At 40.2% G+C, this 7,582-nt stretch overlaps 1 long non-coding RNA gene across 1 annotated transcript; it reads right to left on the reverse strand.

Annotated features, from left to right (window-relative positions):
- Nucleotides 1-5,112: 5,112 nt before the first annotated feature.
- Nucleotides 5,113-7,340, reverse strand: LOC113028720 (uncharacterized). Its single transcript, XR_003273263.1, has 3 exons — nucleotides 7,270-7,340; nucleotides 5,952-6,151; nucleotides 5,113-5,341 (listed from the first exon to the last, which is right to left on the reverse strand). It is a non-coding gene; the product is annotated as an uncharacterized LOC113028720 (long non-coding RNA).
- Nucleotides 7,341-7,582: the final 242 nt, after the last annotated feature.

Below are 7,582 nucleotides of genomic sequence, written 5' to 3' on the forward strand. Positions count from 1 at the left end.
CCTTGCTTGCTCCATGCAGCGTTTTGCCGCCTAGAGAAGGTGCTAGTCGTCTCTTTGAAGTATCACTTCAATTACAGGGTTTAACCCCACAGGTCAGCCCTTGATTATTTACACAAAGCTGGTGTAATTCTGCTGGAAAGACTCGCCTTTGCCATGAATACAAAGCCAGGTTTCACTCTAATGGAGTGAATTTCACATCAACACTCGTCCTGTTTTGACCTGCATCTGATAGGGTTAGTATGTGACAGAAGTCATCTTGTAAAAAGTAGACACACATATGCAAAGTGGGGAAATATGACAGGGATGCTTCAAACCAAGCATCTGATAAAGGTGAGATCTAATATCTTCTTGTACCCATTTGAAATAATTCCTGTTGGGCATTAAATATTTTTTTTCCTGTGTTGTTCTGATGGTTACAAGCAACATGAGGTTATCAAAATGTGCCTCAATGATGTTTTTTTTTCCCCTCTGTCTTTTTGTTTTAGCTACACTGAAAGCTTGGTGGCGTGTTTCATCTGCTTGGCTTGTCTGATAAATTGGGGCCATGTAAAAACTGATCTTGCCAAAAATGGCATTGAATAATAGATTGTTTTGTTGATCAGGTTGCTGTTTACTTACCCTTTTAAATCCCTATTCTGTCTCCTCTCAGCTGGTGGCCTTCAATTGACTTCTTGTTATTTTTTCATGAAGTGAAGAGAGCGCAATACCAAGTGCTGCTATCACTCCTTCTTAAATAATATAAACAAGAGAACAACAAAAAAGGTAAAGTCTAAGTCATCTTCCCTGTTAGTTCATTTCAGCCTAGATGGCCCTCGTTCGCTGGAGCATGATGCGTGCAATGAAAATACGAGGGTCCTCTTCTCTCCGTGTCCCTGTGTGCACCACCCCCATAAAAGTTGCAACTGCCAGCTCAGGTGGAAAAATGTTGCAGAGTAAAAGATGTATTCAATAAATAGAGAGGGACAGCATGGGGCCTGGGGAAAGTGTGCATGAGACGGAGGTTTGGAGAGTGGAATAATGGAAGAGAGGGTAGATGGGGCATGAGTGTACATTAAACAGCGGTGCTTGACGCCTGTGAAAGAAAGCATACCGCTGGGAATATAACTCTTAACTAGTATTGTCTCCTTTCAATTTAAAGGAAGAACAAGTGCTGTCATCTATATAATTCTTTCTTTTCAAAGGTGGTTATCAACATTCATTACTATACATTATATCGCTAATTAGAATATCAGCGTTAAAATGTATGTTATGTGCCCCAGGATATTTAAGCACATCAGTACATATAGCTACAGAGTTGCTCAGGCTTTTTTTATGACCACAATAATGCTTTAAGCAAAATGTAAAAGAAGAAAAAGGGGGGAAAAATGTATCAGCACAGAATGAAATGTAGCTCATCAGACACAACAACCTTTTTGGGTATTTTATCTTTAGCGAATATACAGAATATATAAATACACTATGTTTATATGCTGTGTGTGTGTTCGTTTTTGCATATAGCTGAGGTCATTAATACACACATAAAACATTTAAGGGCTAGGGACCGGGGGCAGTTTTGTAAAACATTAGAAAAGCTGGTGGAACATCTCAAAAGTAATTTTGTTAATTGGCAACAGGGGTTTAAAATTGGGTATAAAAATTCCAGCGAGTATGAGTATCTTACATGTAAGGGTAGAGGGGGTGGGGGTTCCATCGCAAAGAAAAAGACTTTGTTAACAAATAGTTCAGCTATTTAAGACGTTTCTAAAATGTAAAATCGAAAACAATTTGGGGATCTTATCACCTGTGGAACATGAAGACAAATTCTTGTAGCATTGCTGAAAGCCAATGTGTAATGGCCATGGTCCTAGGACCCTCAGTCAGTACTGCAATAAAAACAGACATGATTCGGTAGTGGAAATCACTGCATGGGCTCAGGAACACTTTATAAAACCATTTTCAGTGAACACAGTTCATAACTGCATCAACGAACTGCAAGTTAAAATTCTACCATGCGCGGAAAGTAACCGTATAAAACAAGACCCAGAAACACAACCACCTTCCGGCCCTGAGCTTATTTTAGACTGGCTATGGCAAATTGGAAATCTGCCCTGTGGTGTGACAAGTCAGAATCTGAAACTCTTCGAAAATGACTGGCATCACATCCTCCTCCCCAACCTCTGCTATCATCTTTTTCATGGTTTGACTTCATGTATTCCTATTTCAGAGCTGGGCTTACCTTAAACATAAGTACAAGTGGTTTTGCTGCTTTGATGGCATCACAATTCACAAGAGCAATGACCACTGCATAAGAAAGGGACAATTTGGCTTGCACTCATGATGCCATGGGTTTCTTGCACATCTGATGTGACCTCCATTAAGGTGTATAGAGGTTTGGGATAAGGTCAGAGTAGTAAGATGGTCTAAAACACCCAGAGAGCAATAAAAATTCAGCACAATGTATGTGATGGTAAACATCTGCCCAAAATACTTTAAATATTTGAAACTCTTTGTTAATCAAATTGTGTATTAATATCACTAAAATGTGTGGCACTGTGCTTTGTGTGCCCAGTCTCCATAGTACAAATGCTAACAGCCATCCCTCCTTTAAGGCCTATATCTCCATACACCATACATGTGTGCATTGCTCCAACTGAGTGATTATATACCAGTGTACTCTAATACAGCTGAAATATTGTACAAAATACTATAGGTGTTCACTTTCTAGATCAGGACAGGAGGACTACACTGGCTTGCAGGGATTGTATACCTTCTTACTTTGAACTTTGCTTGTTTACAACTTCACATCACAAAGGGAGGGGTGCTGCCATCTGCTGGGTCTCAAGACGCAGCTAGTGCAGGCTATGTAACATCTTACATTGCAGTTAGCTGACATTGTACTGGAGGTGGGTAATATAACCTTAAAATTTTATAAAGATATTTCACGAAAATTTGCAACAAATTTTATTCCTGACAATAGAAAAAAAGGTGAACAATAATTTATCGCAAATTGCGGCATGCAGAGAGCAGCATTTGTCAGTGCAAACAAAACAAACAGCTGCCATCACTGATTACAGACTCTCGACCTGTACTATGTTATTTTACATTTTTTAGCCGCCACCTGTGGTTTTCACATGTACTGTATTCATATATTCTCCATTTCTTTTAGTCAGGCGAATGTACATCACAGCGCTCCTTGGCTAGCACATTTGTGCTGCACTGCACGGTGCAAACAATACACAAGAATGGGTGTCAGAGGGCAGTGCAGGGCTTGCTGTTTTTAAGTTGTTGTGAAACTATAAGCTCTATAGTTTAAAATTAAACATTTTAATTTGTTACATTTAAAAAAAATGTTGGATGTTGTACTTGTTGCTACTTTAAAAGCCTTTCTTCACCATCATGCATTGCATATTTTGCAAAGTATTGTGATTATTATGAAATCCTCTGGAGCAGCTAAATCCTCAGCAGAGGCCAACCCTCAGCTCTTACCTTCAGACATGTCTGTCTCACTGTTGTGCAGAGATGGGCACTAACGCGTAATCCGATTACTTTTTCCAAGTAATGAGTAATGTAAGGGATTACTATTGCAAAAAAGAAATTACATTACTCTTACTTTTCTGTAAGCACACTGCGATACTGCGTTACTAAACCATCATGATTTTGTTTGTGAGAATGTCTCATGACAATGATGTAAGCACTTGCGACGTCCGTGGCAGCAACAGACGTGTGTAGATCAACAATGGATAATATGGAGTGCGGGAGAGAGTATGACCATGCAGGGTTTAAAGCGTGAACGTACTGACATTACTTTGAGTTTGATTATGTGAAAAATTTAACTTCAAATCTGAGCAAGCACCTAGCAAGCCGCCACGAGAATGTGAAATTCACAGAGATCCCCCGGATCCCCCCACTGACATGACCGCTGTGGCACCGGGCAAACCTCCACCCACCCCACTCCTGCTAAACAGGTGAAAATAGATTTAAGAGCGACAGGACGTTGTGCTTTGATTATATTTATTTTTTTGCTGTGTCTACTTGCATCTACTTGAAAGAGTGAGTGTAAACACAAAACATTATTTTATTTCATATGCTGGAATATGCAGAAAATAAGTTTAAATGTTAAAGAATTTCTTTAAGTCAAAGACTATTGCATATCATTTAAGTTTTCCTTAATGCAACGTGTATAAAATTAAAACTAATAAAACAATTTTTAAAAAGAGACTTTTTCATTTGATTCAATTTTATATGATGCATAAAAAATAGAATTGGGCTGAAAGGTGTATTGCTTTATTACGTATTCAGGTTGTGTATAATGTTTTTAAAAAGTAACTAAGTAACTAAATAACTACTTACTTTTGAAAATAAGTAATCAGTAAAGTAATGGGATTATTTTTTGGTAGACGTAATCAGTAAATAGTTACTAATTACTTTTTTAAGGTAACTTGACCAACACTGCTGTTGTGTATGCTAAGGAGCATAAACACGTGGTGTTGCTCTATCATTGATGCATTGTGGCGATCTTGGCTCAAGAGTTGGGAGTTCGCCTTGTAATCGGAAGTTTGCCGGTTCGAGCCCCGGCTTGGACAGTCTCAGTTGTTGTGTCCTTGGGCAAGACACTTCACCCGTTGCCTACTGGTGGTGGTCAGAGGGCCCGGTGGCGCCGGTGTCCGGCAGCCTCGCCTCTGTCAGTGCGCCCCAGGGTGGCTGTGGCTACAATGTATCTTACCATCACCAGTGTGGGTGGATGACTGGATGTGTAAAGCGCTTTGGGCTCCTTAGGGTATAGTAAAGCCATTTACCATTCACCTGATGATGTGACACATTTATATGATGTAAAAATTTAAAGAAGGATTACAATATGATATGAGAATGTCCTACTTTTTCTTTTAATTAGCTAATTAACGAGTATTTCTGGCACTAGCTAGAGACGACAACATTTAATTATCTAATTTACTAGGTATTACATTGTGGCTTATTAGGAAAAGACTAGCTGATAAACTGGCCTGCCTGCATACCAGACCTATCAGTGGGTGAAAATATTTGGTGCACCGTGAAACAAAACAGAACCAACAACCCTTGAAAAAAATTAAATGAACATGATTGGACAAGGGTGATGCCAAAGAATGGTTGCTTGAGTTAAGATTTATAAAGCTGTAGGGACATATGAGACAAAGAAGGCTGAAAACCACTGATATAAATACATACAGTGTGCGGCTTTAAGAAGACAATGGCTTCCTTGATGGCACTTGAACCCATAAGAGAGCATCTGCCTGCCTTCATGTTTCACAATGAGGCTCATTACAAAGAATATTTGGGTCTTCATGAAAGATTTTCGTTGATGTCAATCCATCAAGCTGATACATACCTGTCAAAAAAAGAACAGAAATGTGCCATTGTAGTCATGTGTTCGTCACAAGATTCGACGCTGCGCGGCTGGTGATGGAGCTGTGATGGGGCTATGAGTGACAGCCGGTCGCTTGATTGTCAGCTCAGCCCTCCCATGACCTCCAATGAGTCTGTTTGTAAGCCACACATACAGTTACATGGTGTCCTACCAGTGAAGAATTTCACACAAAGCACAAATGATTCAGCTGCTATGCAGAGACGGCAGTGTGACTGCAACTACTAGAAAATGACAATCATTATATTCTTTTATCCAAGTTTCTGATGTACACACTGAGAAACTCAAGCAGTGTCATTGAATTTAATTTTAATGTGGTTTGATTGACTAAAATAGCATAAAGAGCAGTTTTAGAAATGCCTGCTCTTGTGCAAACTATTATCCCCGCAACAATCGCAACAGTAGATGGACACAAATTTTCTCCAACCTCTCTTAATTTGAAAAATATAAACATCTGGCTCTCCGTGCTTTAAAAAAACAAGAAAGAAAAAGCAAACCAGTTGGTATGCTTCAGAGCTGAAACCCCACAATGCCCTGATAGCTTGTCTTTGTGCCACAGAAGCACATTCATTACCTCCTTCTGTCTATTTTAGACAAGGCATCAATTTGAAGATGTGAGGTGTCACGGTGTGGAAAATGTTGCATTTTCCTTGTCAGCCAAGCCTATGTTTCTCTTTCTATGGCCCGGATAAAAGGAGTGGCCTCGGCATGCATCTCTGCCATCTTTCCATTCCCCACGGAGATATTTGAGTGCGAGATGAGTCTCCCTCCATGCTGTGTACACACAGAGAAAAGAGAATTGGTGCAGATGCATACTTAGGACGAATAGCAAGTTTTTCCTCACCAATACAACCAGAGCAAAAGTATTCAATTTTCGACATCTGCTTCACTTCAATAATTCAATGCATTTGAATGTTTTATAAGTAAACTATGTAATCTTTAGAAGGAAGGAAGTGGTGTTGTACTGGAAGCTGCCTTCGCTGTTGTCTTTCATAAACAAGGATGGCATAACGTATGCTTTAACCTTTCTTGGCTTGATGATTTAGCTTGACATGCTCTGTGTTCTTTAGATTTGACTGATTTGGGCTTTGATGAAACTGAATCATGACAATTTCTCGCTGCATTATAGCTGTTGTCATTCCAGCCTGAAGACAACAGCCTAATAGGATCAAAAATGAGGCAACAATGAATTCAGCCATACAGCCTTGCTTTATTAACATGCCTTTATCTCTGATATCATCAAAAGGCTATCATCAACTAAAAGTTAACAGCATAAACCCTGAGCTCCTCTATCTCCTGAATGCGACGCACGATCATTTGCTGTTTTTTTTTCTGCCCCCTTGACTGATTATCATTACCTTTTCTTGCAAATACCATGCTCATTACGTTAGTGTACAGCCAAAACATTAGTAGAGGGAGCCTATCTCTCTCCCATGAAGGGAGAGGAGAGGAAGAGCTATGGAGGCAGATTTTCCCCTAGCCTCAGCAGCCAGCCCTGGCGCACTTGGCTATTAACCACAATGAACATGGGCTTTGTTATTAACATCTGTTCATCAGGGATCGGGCCCAGGCCTAATCACCCCTCACACCTTCTGTTTCTGCACAAGAAGAGAGGCAATCAAGGGCATCATTTGGCAGCTGGCTGGAACTACTAATGCTTTTCTCCTGCTCTGCCTCCCCCCCCTCTCTCCTTTCATTGCCTTTTCTCTTTTCACCGCCATCATTTTTTCCTCTCTTTTCTGCCCTTATCCTCAAAAATGTCTCTTTCCCCTCTTATGGGATTATGTTATTTGAGAAGAACACACACATATAGACAGACAGACGAGAAACACATAGAGAAAAAACATGGACACACTCGCACACACATCAACAGACAGAGGCAGAGAGTGAACCTTTGATAGCAGTGAGATGGTAGATTTACTGATGGCCGTAACAGTCCGGCGCCATGGGTGGTTCACATGAACTCAACCTCATCTCAGCCTCTACGGTCCGCTCCTCCCACTGTATCGCGGGCAGATGTTCACAGGTTCATATAAGCCCCTGAAACAACATTCAGACTGGGTGTGAGAGAAAAGACAGTCACAGGAAAAGACAGAAAGCCGTGAGAACCAACACTGGCAAGAAAGTAAGAGATAATAGCAAGACTGACAGGTTACCAGTGGGAGATACTATATTTCAAAAAGAAAAAAAAAATCACTACTACAG

Source organism: Astatotilapia calliptera, chromosome 9 (genome assembly GCF_900246225.1).
Source record: "Astatotilapia calliptera chromosome 9, fAstCal1.2, whole genome shotgun sequence".
Taxonomy (NCBI): domain Eukaryota; kingdom Metazoa; phylum Chordata; class Actinopteri; order Cichliformes; family Cichlidae; genus Astatotilapia; species Astatotilapia calliptera.